Source organism: Halyomorpha halys, unplaced genomic scaffold, assembly GCF_000696795.3.
Source record: "Halyomorpha halys isolate HHAL.00 unplaced genomic scaffold, Hhal_1.1 Scaffold2238.1, whole genome shotgun sequence".
Taxonomy (NCBI): domain Eukaryota; kingdom Metazoa; phylum Arthropoda; class Insecta; order Hemiptera; family Pentatomidae; genus Halyomorpha; species Halyomorpha halys.
The window spans coordinates 204953-217542 of record NW_027108055.1 but is presented as its reverse complement, the minus strand read 5'-3'; positions in this window follow the sequence as shown (position 1 = coordinate 217542).

Here is a 12590-nt window from a genome sequence, read left to right as displayed (position 1 = left end):
TATGGGACGTTTCGAAATTTTATTGTTCTTAAAGTGAAAAAAAAAAGTTTTTTAAAAATAATTTTCTGAGCTACTTGTTAAACACTAAAATGAGCAGAATATAAATTGAGACTAATAAATAGAAACATTACAATTGTTTTATTATTGATTTATTCTTCATAACTAAATTTAACTTTCCACAAAAACCTTTACAATAATACTGGTCAAGAGTGAAATGAAGAAATATATGTGAGATTTTGGTCATTTTTATTTTATTTTTTTCCAAGCCCTGACTCTTATTTCCAACAAAGTCATTCTATATATGTTTTGCAGTTTATATATTTATTATTAGAGCTGTTAATAGTCTTTTAGGTGTTCATGAGTTTGTGTATGTAAATGTAAAATAACATGAATGTAAATCTGATTTTTTGTTGAGATCGTTATATTTTTTGATTATGATAATTTTTTTTTTAATTTCATTTGAAATTGTTTTTCTCCCCATGTATGATTTTGAGTGTGACAAATCTGAATTTATACCCTGTTTGGCTGGAATGAGGGGTGAGAGCAGTTTAGTACGGTTTATAAAACAAAACAAAAACTAAGGATTTTTCTCATGGAAGTACAACGGCATTTCTGTTAATACATTCTTCGATTTAAATATTTTACCGAGGTTTCAAAATAGAAGATACAAGGATAACATCGTAGTCTTCGTGGATGGCAAAACGTTTCCGAAAGTGGACAGTCTCAAATAACCCGAACACAATAACCTCTATAAATGATCGACTGACTGAGATAGACCAGCGCAAACAGAGCCTTCTCCACTCTTCACTAAGAATAATGAAATCTCTAAAAATCTGAAGTAAAGGTTGTACAATGTCGTGTAAAGCCAATTCTGGTATTCGGCAGCGAAGCTAACAGAAAGCAGGATCAAGAGATTTGAAAGGAAAGTCCTCTGTTCAATTACAGGAGCGAACTGGGATCAAAGTCTTAACGCATAGAGGAAAAGAACTAACAGTGAACAGCTTACAGAGATTGGTCAGTCAATATCTCATGATATGTAGGCAAGGCAAGATGGGCGGGGCATGTAATTCGAAGCAATCCGTAAGGACACCTATACAAAACAATGAATGCCAGTATAGTCGACAAGAAACCACGTAAGAGGTCCTAAACCAGATGGATATACAGAATCGACAAAGATAAGAAAGAGCACTCACGAACGTTAGTTTCCCTTTTAATTATTTGGAAATATTATAAAAATAAATGTATCAACTTTGAAAATTGATGAAGCTTGTAAATTTATGTAGAACACAATCACAATAATAACCCAATTTCAAACTATTTATTAATACCAGCTAACATCAAAGAATATTTAAAGTTAACATAAACATTATGTGACGTAGATAATGCAGAAGAAGCTCGATAAAAAATCCAAATTAAAGATATCAATCCCTTACCCCTGTTGAATAGATCCGCTACCCTGGACAAACGACTAACCTGGAATCCTCACACAAGAAAAGATAGGAAACTGCACGCCGATTTCGACTATTACAGCACTTACTAGACAAACGGTTCAAACTTCCAATTCATTACAAAAGACTGATTAGATGACAGTTATAAGGCCTATCTGGAGATACGGGGTTGAGCTTTGGGGCTCCACTAAACCTTCGAATTCCTCTCGTATCCAATCCTTACAATCCAAAATCCTTCGTAAAATCCTAAATGCTCCCTACTTTGTCACAAATAAAATCATCCACAAAGACCTTAATGTTCCATTTGTAACCGATCTTGCCCGAACCAGATATCAATCCTTCCATTACAAACTCCCTAACCACTCAAACCCCTTAGTTTCTAATCTTGCTTCCTCTTTTATTCAGGACAATCCTCCGAGGCGTCTGAAACGATGGCCTCGAGACCTTATATTGTAAAAATGTTTTTAGAGTGCTACCATTGGGTAGTTTCTCTACGTGGTTGTACCATACCATTATGATTTCCTCAAATTTACTTGATGTATTTATGTACAGTTGTCAATCAATCAATCGTATATCTGCCAATCGATTCGCAATAATATAAAAATATATCTTTTTCATCTCTTGTTTGAATGCTCAATATATATTTAAACATAAGATTAAGACTTGATAAATAAATAAAATTTAAATGAGTTCCAAATACTGAAACCATAAAGTACATATGTACGATATTCGAAGATATTTTTTTCTTGCCGGTAATAGTTGATTAAAATTTTTTTAAGTTCTTGTATTCTCTACTACCAGTCCAGTAAATTATTTAATCATAGAAAAGTTTAATGTTGCAAATGGTTACCTAACTCTGATTTTCGATAAGTTGTACATAATACAAAGAGTATAAATAGTAATAGGTTTTTGACCTTGAATTTTTTACTGTATACAAAACCACAGTTTGTACGTTGGTGGTAGGTACAAAATATGTAATGATAGGATCCTTTGTAAATGGCAATTTTGCTAAAATGACTTTACTACAAGCTACATGTTTTATGAACATATGGTAGCGTAAGCTTTCTGATGATTTTTTCAACACTGTGCAGTTATGTTTAAGTGATCTGTAACAGAATATTTTACTCTTGCCCGTCACTAAAATATTTCACACGTAATTTGAAGTTAACCAAATCTAGTATAAATTTTAAGGAAAACATTATCCGATCCAAAGTATCGGCTTAAAAATATGAAGAAAGCTTTAATGTTTTTGATGCAAAAATATTATATTTATAACAATTTTTTTTCAACTTTGGTGGCTTTTAAGATAGAATACCATGGCTGCGGAATAAAACTAAACGAATTAAAGCTGTAGTAAATTTTATGCTTCACAAGTTTCATAGCAAAATTTCCCACACAAAATTACGAATACGAAGATAAAAGAAAACAATTGAAAACCTAAAATGTTTTGAGCTTTTTACTAACAACGGTTTGGGGATGAGGTCTAAAAGTTTGATTTTTTACTTTATACTTGATATGTAAAACATAGAAAAAAATCATAGAAAATCTTTTGCAAAGTGAATTTTTTTGGACTATAAATATATTCATCATACGAATCTTCAATACAATACTATTTATCTTGTTAATTCAGAAATAATTTTACCATAAAACATTTAATCACCGATTAATGATGGATTAGAAAACTCCCTGCAATCTTGCCAATTTTATAATATTTTTCATTGTTCCTAGATAAAAAGGACCATCTCATACATATCATAAAATAAAAAAGAAAAAATAAATAAATTTATACAATACCAGAAAGAGACACGAAAGTGAAAAACTAAAAATATAAAAAACAATAATGAAAAGGGAGTACAACATTGTTGACATGCAGGCAGTAAATCTGTAGAATAAATAAAGAAGGATTAGTTTGTTCTAAAATGCAGACCGTTGGAGGAGAAATGGCAAAAACATTTAGTAAGAAGGTGGAAAAAGTAGAAAAGAGAGTGGGAGATGAAATATGGTAAGTTATTAACTGAGCTGGGAAAGAATTTGTTATAAATAAAACTTTTTTTTTTAAATATTTATTTATTGCTATTTACAACTGTACATTCTAATACATTTAGTAAATCTGATCTAAGTTAAATTGGAATGTTACCGACGTGTAGAGAAACTACCCGTTGGTAGAACTCTAAATAAATAAAACTATGCAGAATTTGTAATAACTAAATAAAGTTATAATTAGTTTATTTATAAATAAACAACAATTTAATTATAATTTTATTTATAACTAATTTTTTCCCGGCTTTGGGAATAAAAATATTGGAATAAAGGAATAAGCATAGATAACAAACGGGTAATAAATAGTATTAAGTAGTGGTAGTAATAAAACTATTAAATAGTTTTTCATGATCTGTTTTATTAATTTTTTTTAAGTATGCTAAGAGTAAATGTCAGTAATAAAAAGAGGATTGTTTACCAGAAAAATGTCCAAGATATATATTTTTTTTTTTTCATAAAATCCGAATTTCTCTACCTTGAACATTTCTACTTCTTGTCAACATTTTCGAAATCAACGTGGAGATTCCTACAGTATGGTAACCAATTTGTAGGAAAGCGTCGCTTTGTTAGGCAAAGTAAAGGAAAATAAATAAGCAAAAATAAATAAATACCGGAAACACTCAGTAGAATCTCACGCAATTAATTTTCAAGGTAAGACTTGCTAATTTCACATAAGTTTCTAGTTTAATTAAGAAGAGATATTTAAATTGGGAGATTTTTAAAAAAATCAAAATGGGGAATTATTATGTAGTTATGTGAATGTATGCGTGTGTATTTAAAAAATAAATTAACTATGCAATGTAATTAAAATGAGAACAGTACAGATGCGTTTACATTTCTAACAGCAGCTTCCCGCCATCTGTTGCCAGAGCTAGGAACTAACAAAAACCAAGTAACTAAATAATATATAACTTTATTTCTTTTGAATTAACTGAATTGAAAAAAATAAATCGTGACCATAATTAAATTATCTGAATAATTCTATTTTTTTTAAATATAATTTTATTTGAATATATTGCCAATAAATAAGAAAATATTCATTAATAACAGTGATTAAAAAATAGATTGAAATTAAACCAACCTGACTTCGTGGAATGTTCAGCTGAGATTTCTTTTCCAAGATAGTTTCACTTCAAAACCTAAAAATACCTTCTTTTAAAACAGACTTACATTACAAATTCAACATTTAACGCGATATTTAATATTAATTAATAATTAATATGTTAGCATTACGATCAGAGCTTGAAAGAAATAATAAAATTAGGAGGTAGTACAAACTCCTGGAAGTCTGTTGAAAAGGTCTAGACCAATCTAGAACCGGAAGTCCATTTGATGAAAACTATAATGGCTACGGTACAAAATTACATAAGCCTAGGAATATATATTAAACATTTTGATAAAACATTTTCCTATGCTGATTTGTCTAATAAATTAATTGTAATGGAACTACATTTAGAAAGCTATACGTAGTACAAGCGTTAATATTTGATGAATTTAAAACCTGTAATACATTAATATCATACAATAGCATGCATACAAAATATTAAATAAATAAACCTTACCTCAGAGTGCGTATAATATTTTGTAGAGCAGATTCACAGGAAATAATTTCGGGAAAAAAAACACTCCCTAAATCACTGAATTTAAATAAAAATTAGGATATCAAACTTTTTTATAGTTTCGGACCCTTACATTACATTCCTTGACTCAAAACACAAAAATATATTTACAAAACATTAGAAATTCACAAATCAATTAAAACATGTATTTATTAAACGAACTAGACATTATTCAACTATCCACGCTACTGAATCCAACCATAGAAAAGTAATTATTTTAACTACGCATAAAAAAAATGAAGTTTAATCAATTACACTTTTTAAATATGTAATTTGAGAGAAAATGTTTTACCGTATAACACTAACTTTGACACACGAACGAACAATTAACTTCGAAATGAAACGAACAAATAAGATAAGTGATATGATCATGAAAAATTTTCTCAAATAGGCGGATTGTACCCAAGGCATCCAATCTAACAAAACAATTGAAACATTACAAAATAAAAAAATTGACTTTTCTTTTCTTTCTTTTTTAAAAAAATAAATATAAATTAACTAAATTTTATTATTGTGGTCAAATACTTTAATTACAATTAAACTTTATTTTATAACAATAAATCGTAGTGCACTTTTGAATTATATTTATAACACGTAAGTTAATAAGTTTAATTATAAATACTATTCTGATTATAATATGAATATTATTAGCTGTTAAGGCTTAATTAATAATAAAACTAATAAAAAAAATACGATTTGTTACAAACATAATTACATTTAAAAATAAGATCTGGCAACAGCTAATTCGTTTTACCGCCTTCTAAAATTGAGTTATAGCTTCTTCAGGCACACTTAGACTGTTCTATTCAGTACATGTAGTTACCGGACCTCAGATTAAATATTGTATATTATCTTTTTAAAATTATGGAATAAGTAAAATTACTCATATCTGTTTAATTCATATTAAGTTATTTAAATATTCATAATACAGTTTTTTCTTCTTTATTAATAAACATTATGTTTGATTGAATGCTTAAAGGAGCTAATTTAAATAAAATGTTTACTTAGTAAAAATAGAAAAAAAAAAATTATTAAAGGGATCAAGGATGAAACTCAACATACAGCTCCTGCTATCTAGTGAAAGGTAAGTAAAAACTTCTATTGATTACTTATAAATTTTGTAAAACAACGCACAATGGGCATTTACAAAATAAATGCAGCACTTTCTGATTGTAAATTTTAAAACATCAATAAATGTATGTTACAGAGATATTAAAAGCAAGATTAATTATATATTATATACATTGTTTAGGGTCATTGAAGATATTCATAACTAGTGTAAAAAAAAAATATATAGAATTTTGTCACATTCTAATAACTAATGAATGTGTTTTATTACACCAAACGTCTGTATTAGTAAGTTGAGGATAATATTATAAGTATTTTCACTTTGAAGTGATAGTTATAGAATATCCTACAGAAATACATTAACGTCTGTCCTATTCTGTGAAATTCATTAAAAATAAAATTAATATCCCCTTCTTTTACCTTTAACCTTTATCAAATGATTGTTAAGAATATATCATACTATAGAAACGCCTTAATCAGTCAAGATGCCTGTTAATATGTGTATCTAATTGTTAAAAAAATATTTTATTTGAACTGAGAATAAGCACTAACTGCTAATTTTCAATACAATTCAAAGAATACCTATAATTTCAAAAAAAATCAAGCAAAATATAGATTTAATATTAAAAGAATTCGATTTGAAAGATAAATAAATGGTTGTATTGAATTATTCTAAAAGCTCATTGATTATAGATTGTATATCTTCTTATATAATCCGTTTTACAACAAATTCTTTGAATATTTAAAGTAAAAAGAAATGAATATTCATTAATTCAATTATACTACATAGGATTGTATCATTGATAGCAGTCTCCTGCCATCTATTGTCACCGGCATGAACCGATTTAAAATCAATAAGGAACCAAAATTGAAGAAAACAATACTGTTATTTCATTTTGAACCAAATATAAATTTAAAATCAAACCTCCAGAAAGTAAATTATGTATGGAATTTATCAATATAAAAAAAAGGTAGGTTTTCAGTTTTTTACAATGTTCCGCCATAAATATGAATATAGATCGGAACATTGAAACTTGTCACTACAAATGGTTTAGAATAAATAGTAAGGAATGAATTCTTTCACCTATAAGTATAAAATATTGAAAATTTGAAGACTAATTTTAACTAAGCATGATTTAAAAGTTTTTGAAAATGTATTCCTTTCCATGACGTAAGATTTGTATACATTTACAGGAATTAGCGAAGTTAATAATGATCATAAAGAGTTAAATATATTTGACACATATTTATAAAGATTAAAATACAGAATACAATTATTTTTAGTGGTATTTGGTATTAGAGTTCATTGAAGAATGAATAGAAATAATTTAAATCTCATAACTTCATTCGAAGAATTTAAGAACTTAGAAACAACTTCTTAATCGTTTCTTTTGGATAAGAACCCATTTAGAATACATATGTTTTAATACTAATATCCTGCTGATTATAAAAAGTGTGTGATTGCACGAGTAATTCTTCGTATTGAAAAAAAAACTGTTGTAACTCCATAAATGTAAAATGGACAAGTGCCCATTTAAATTTGATATTAATTATTGGTATAATTTGGGATTAAAAAGTTAATAAGTAAATCTGATCCAAGAAAACGAGGTATAAAATTTAAAATGAAATTTAATCCACCATTACAATCGAAAAGGGTAATAGGGTTCAGAATAACAGAAATGAACAATTAAAAGAAAACAAACATAACCAAAAACTACAAAATAAAAATAAATTTATTTATACAATCAATGTCTAAAATATAAATAAATATAAAGTCCATTAACAAAATAAATAAAAGCCAAATTAAAAATAAAATAATCAGTTCATATTTTAAAAAATATTCATTTCTGATAATATTATACAATGTCTAAAATATAAATAAATATAAGATCTGTAAACAAAATAAAATAAATTCTTATTCTAAATTAAAAATAAAAGAAGTACAAAGTAAAAAAAAAATCAATTAACGTTTAAAAAATTATAAACTTTCAAGTTCTCGTTGAATTATCATTTTTTTGGGTAGTCAGTAAATATTATTGAACAAAATAACAACTTAATTGATGGAATTTTTTCACTTGTTATTTCATCTTGCTCTTTTTCTTTTCGCTAAAATCCTTAAATAGTTCTTTACAGGTTATTTTTGTGTAATTTGTATAGATATTTTGTATCTCTTTATTTAAAAACCTTTAACACTAGGGGCTTATCATATTGTTCATTATGTAATGATAAATTGCTGAATAAATTTGATTTCAGAAACCTGAAGAACTGATTAACTTCAACAAGGGCCAGGTTACCAGAATCTCTCACATGGGCGTTGATGACCTCGGGGTTTTACGCCCTAAAGCCACAGACAACAACAACAACCAGAACCTCAGATGGCAATAAAAGGTGGAAAAAGTTCCTGCAATTAATTCATTTACTCAAATTAAATTAAAGTAAATGGTGGAGATTTAGTCTGAAAACACTTGGACCATATTTGTTTATGAATAAAAAAAAATATTGTTTTACATTAATGTTTGTTTGAAAACAAATTTTAAATTATTATTTTGCTTTTTTTCTTGTATTTACATGATAGTTTGGACTCAAACAGGCAGCAGCATTCATTCTCCAACGAATTTATGGAGCCTCTATGAAACTTCTTGTTGCCCACAATGTTCTAAAATAAAATGAAAACAGGATATATGGTAATGTTATAAACTATAACCATAAAGTCATCAAATAGTATTTTTAATTATATTATCTATAATTCTTTATCTTCACTTTAAAATATAATTTTAAGAAAAGTAAATAAGATATGGGCTGCATGAATTTCACCATTTAAGTCCAATAGCTTCTATTTTAATTCAGTTTGACATACTTGTTCTACCCTAGAACTTTGGTATACCAAAGATAAATGTAGTCAGTATAAATAAAGTAAATAAATAAAATATTTTTATTTCACTTTGCTGTTTTTTCTGATCACCTTTGGCTTAATTTAGCTCAAATCTAGAAAATTTGAAACTGAAAATGATCCTTTATCTAAAAATACAAGCTCAAGTATTTACATTGTGAGAATATGTATGTAGATGTTTGTAAGTATTAACTATTATATATAGTTCACCATGAGAGGCCTCTGGTTTGGATCTCGTGGAACAATACCAGATAGAACAAGGAGCTTCTTAGAAGGCCTAGGTGTTAGCATTGGGGATATTGCGATCTTGGCGGAAAATATTATTTTGGACTCCCTGGGGATCATACACCATCACCTCCATGGGAATTAGCTCGGAGATTATTCTTTGTTTTATTTATTCATTTTAATATGTTGACCTCTCTATTTGTGTGTTTTAACGTATTTATTCATTAAATTATTTTATTTTATTAATACTATGTTTTTTTTGTGTTTTTTTTTAAACTTATTTATCCATTCAAGTGTTTCCTATAACCGGTTTTTTTTTATTATATTTTCCTTTTAATCTATGTGTTATTCTTATTCTCATAAAATGTATCTAGTTGTTTGTTCTTGGTAGACTGATCTACTGCTGTGACTATGAATGATGGTCTGATCTTACATTACCGTCTAATATTAAATTTTTTTAGCGGGTCACTGAAGAGGATCTAGGAGGGTGGATTCCGGAGAGCGAATTTGTTGATAGGGTGAATTGAATAATTGAGCAGAAATGAGAAAGAAAAATAGGAATGAGTGAAACATTTGTATTGGTTTTACAGACCGAAATGGATTTTAAAAGGAAACTGTAGAGGTGAAAAAAAATTGTTTATTATATCCTATTATTGTATATCTTTTTTTATGATTATACCATGTATGTGTAATGTATATATGTCCAATTACGGATTGATAAGTATGCTGTGTGAGATGGCAACCTAATGTATTTAGGCAGCATAGATGAATAAATAAAGTATTTCTCTCTCTCTATATATATATTTTTCATAAACCAGGATTTAGGTATTTTAAAATAAAATGCGGAATAGTAAACAGTTTTTTAAATCATTTTTTTTTATTTTTACGCATTTCTTAATGAGAAGCATGCACTCTAAAAGAGAGGAGTATTGTACAAATAACTTGTAAACTAGTAACCCTATTTAACTACTTATCAAGTCAGGTAAGACTTATAATTAGTGTTTAAAATGAGATCAATAAACATTAAAAGGTAAATATTTAAAATAAACATATCAGTATGATTTTACTGCTTAAACTGTGGTACCTCTCAAGTCTGACAAAATCTTCATACCACTTAAAAAAATCAATGTATCATTCAAAAGATATCTTAAGAAAACTCAAAGTAAGAAAAATTTGTATCAGTGTCCTACAAACCAATGGTTGAGATAAGATGCAATATATATATATTTTTTAATAAGTGTTTTTTAGATTCATTTAAACTTATGTGGAATAGGCTTAAAGAACAATTTATGAAACTTTTTTTAGTAGTAATGTAGGGTTTCAAATGTTCAAATTTCTGCTTACTCCGGGAAATTTGAGTTAATATCTCAAATTTTATTGTATCTAAAATTTTGTTAATTAACAAAATTAAGATGCTATTGCTATTTGGTGATTCAGGAACTTTTTCCTAAATGTTTCAATGTCATTTTTCTAAATATTAAGCATTCAAGAATATGACTCACCAGCATATATAGAAATTAAAAAAAAAAGTTGTTAAAAATTAAATTAATCAATTTTAATAAAATGACATAATGAAAAACCATGTTTGAATAGGAAAAGATATTTGAACAAAATTATGAACTTAATAAGTTCCTACTATAAATAGTTTATAAAAGATAAATTTAACATTCAGCAAAAGTCATTGTTTATTTCTGACTGACTCGACTACATACGAATATTTTTTGGTTACATCAGCAGCACATTTTTCTAGGTCTCTTTTAAAAATTTTAAGTATTGTTTTTAATTTGCAAATATATAAAGTTCCACAACTTACCAACAAGACTTGGATCTCGAGATAAGGAAGGAGTGAAATAAATGCAATTGTCAATAGTTGAGGAGCTAAGGGGTAAAGAGGTACAAGTGATAATTTTACTAATAAGACTTTTTTTGCAATATATTTGTACCTGAACCAAATTTACTTTTCAGTATTGTAATTGTAAACTTAACATTAATTATATAATTAATTATTGAGAATTTAATAACTTTATCAACACTGAATCATAAGTTTGATCCAGGCACAGATAAGTAGCAAAGAAAAATCTTATTAGTAAAATTTTCGCTAGTACCTCTTTTTCAAAATTCGAGACGTAACTACAGAACATGAGACAAAATAACTTAATAGTTTATTCTGGATTTTCTTTTTTAGGAAGTTGATTATATTAATTTTTTTAAACGTTGAGGTGAAGAAAAGGTTAGTTAAATAATGTGGTTGTAAAATATTTTTAAAGTACATGTATATAAATGACAAAATTTCACAATATAAATTGGTAAATATGAGGACACATATTACTTGAGTGTGGGGTAAATCCCGAAACGTAAAAGTACAAAATATGGAATAATAATATATTTTAATCGGAAGTTTTCTTCACCTCAACATTTAAAAAAAATGTAAAAATTTATAACAATACTTTTTTTAATTCTCTCTGAAATTACTATATTTGATTAGTTATTTTGTATTTTTTTCATACTGAATGACTTTTAAACAAATGAGATTTAAAAAATTTCTTTTCCTTGACTTGTTTCCATAAGAAAAGATAGTTTAAAAGTTATTTGCAGTAAGAGATGAAACTAATAAACAATAAAAAAATTTCCTAGATGAAGTCTATTTCATTATTTATGAATGATGAAATTCCTTTAAGTCGAGTTCAAATAGGTACAAATTGTTTAAACAAGTATGTTTCATTTCTGATTCTTCAAATTGATATCTTTAATTTAAAATTGTATTTATTATATAAGACTACATACTTTTTTTTTTTTGAATAGATGAAATAAATTTAGATACTAAAATATTGGTTTTTGAAAAATTTGGGTATATTCAAATATTTTTATATCAACCTAAAACAAAATTATAATTTTTTTCGCATTTCATCAACCATTTTCGAAATAACAAATTATCACAATGGGATAAAAGTGAGTTCCTCTTTCACCTCAGAATTCCTCCTCCATTTCAAGACACTGCCAAAGTCACAACGAATGCCATCTATTGAGAAGTTTGTTAACTAAATCGAAAAAAAATCAATAGCCTTGAACTACAGCGCTGCTACCTACTGCCTTGATTACTAACTAGTAGGGCTAAGCAGGCAATTACCCTTAATGCAAATTAACCAATGGCAGCACAGCTCATTTACATATTGTCTTAGCACGTGTAGCTCATGCCATAACCTCCCTGAAACCTCCTCGCCGCTTGCTTAAGCCGCTATCACATAATTACCTTCTTATTTTCTTATCACTTTACTTAATTAGTATAGTTCTGTTGTAATT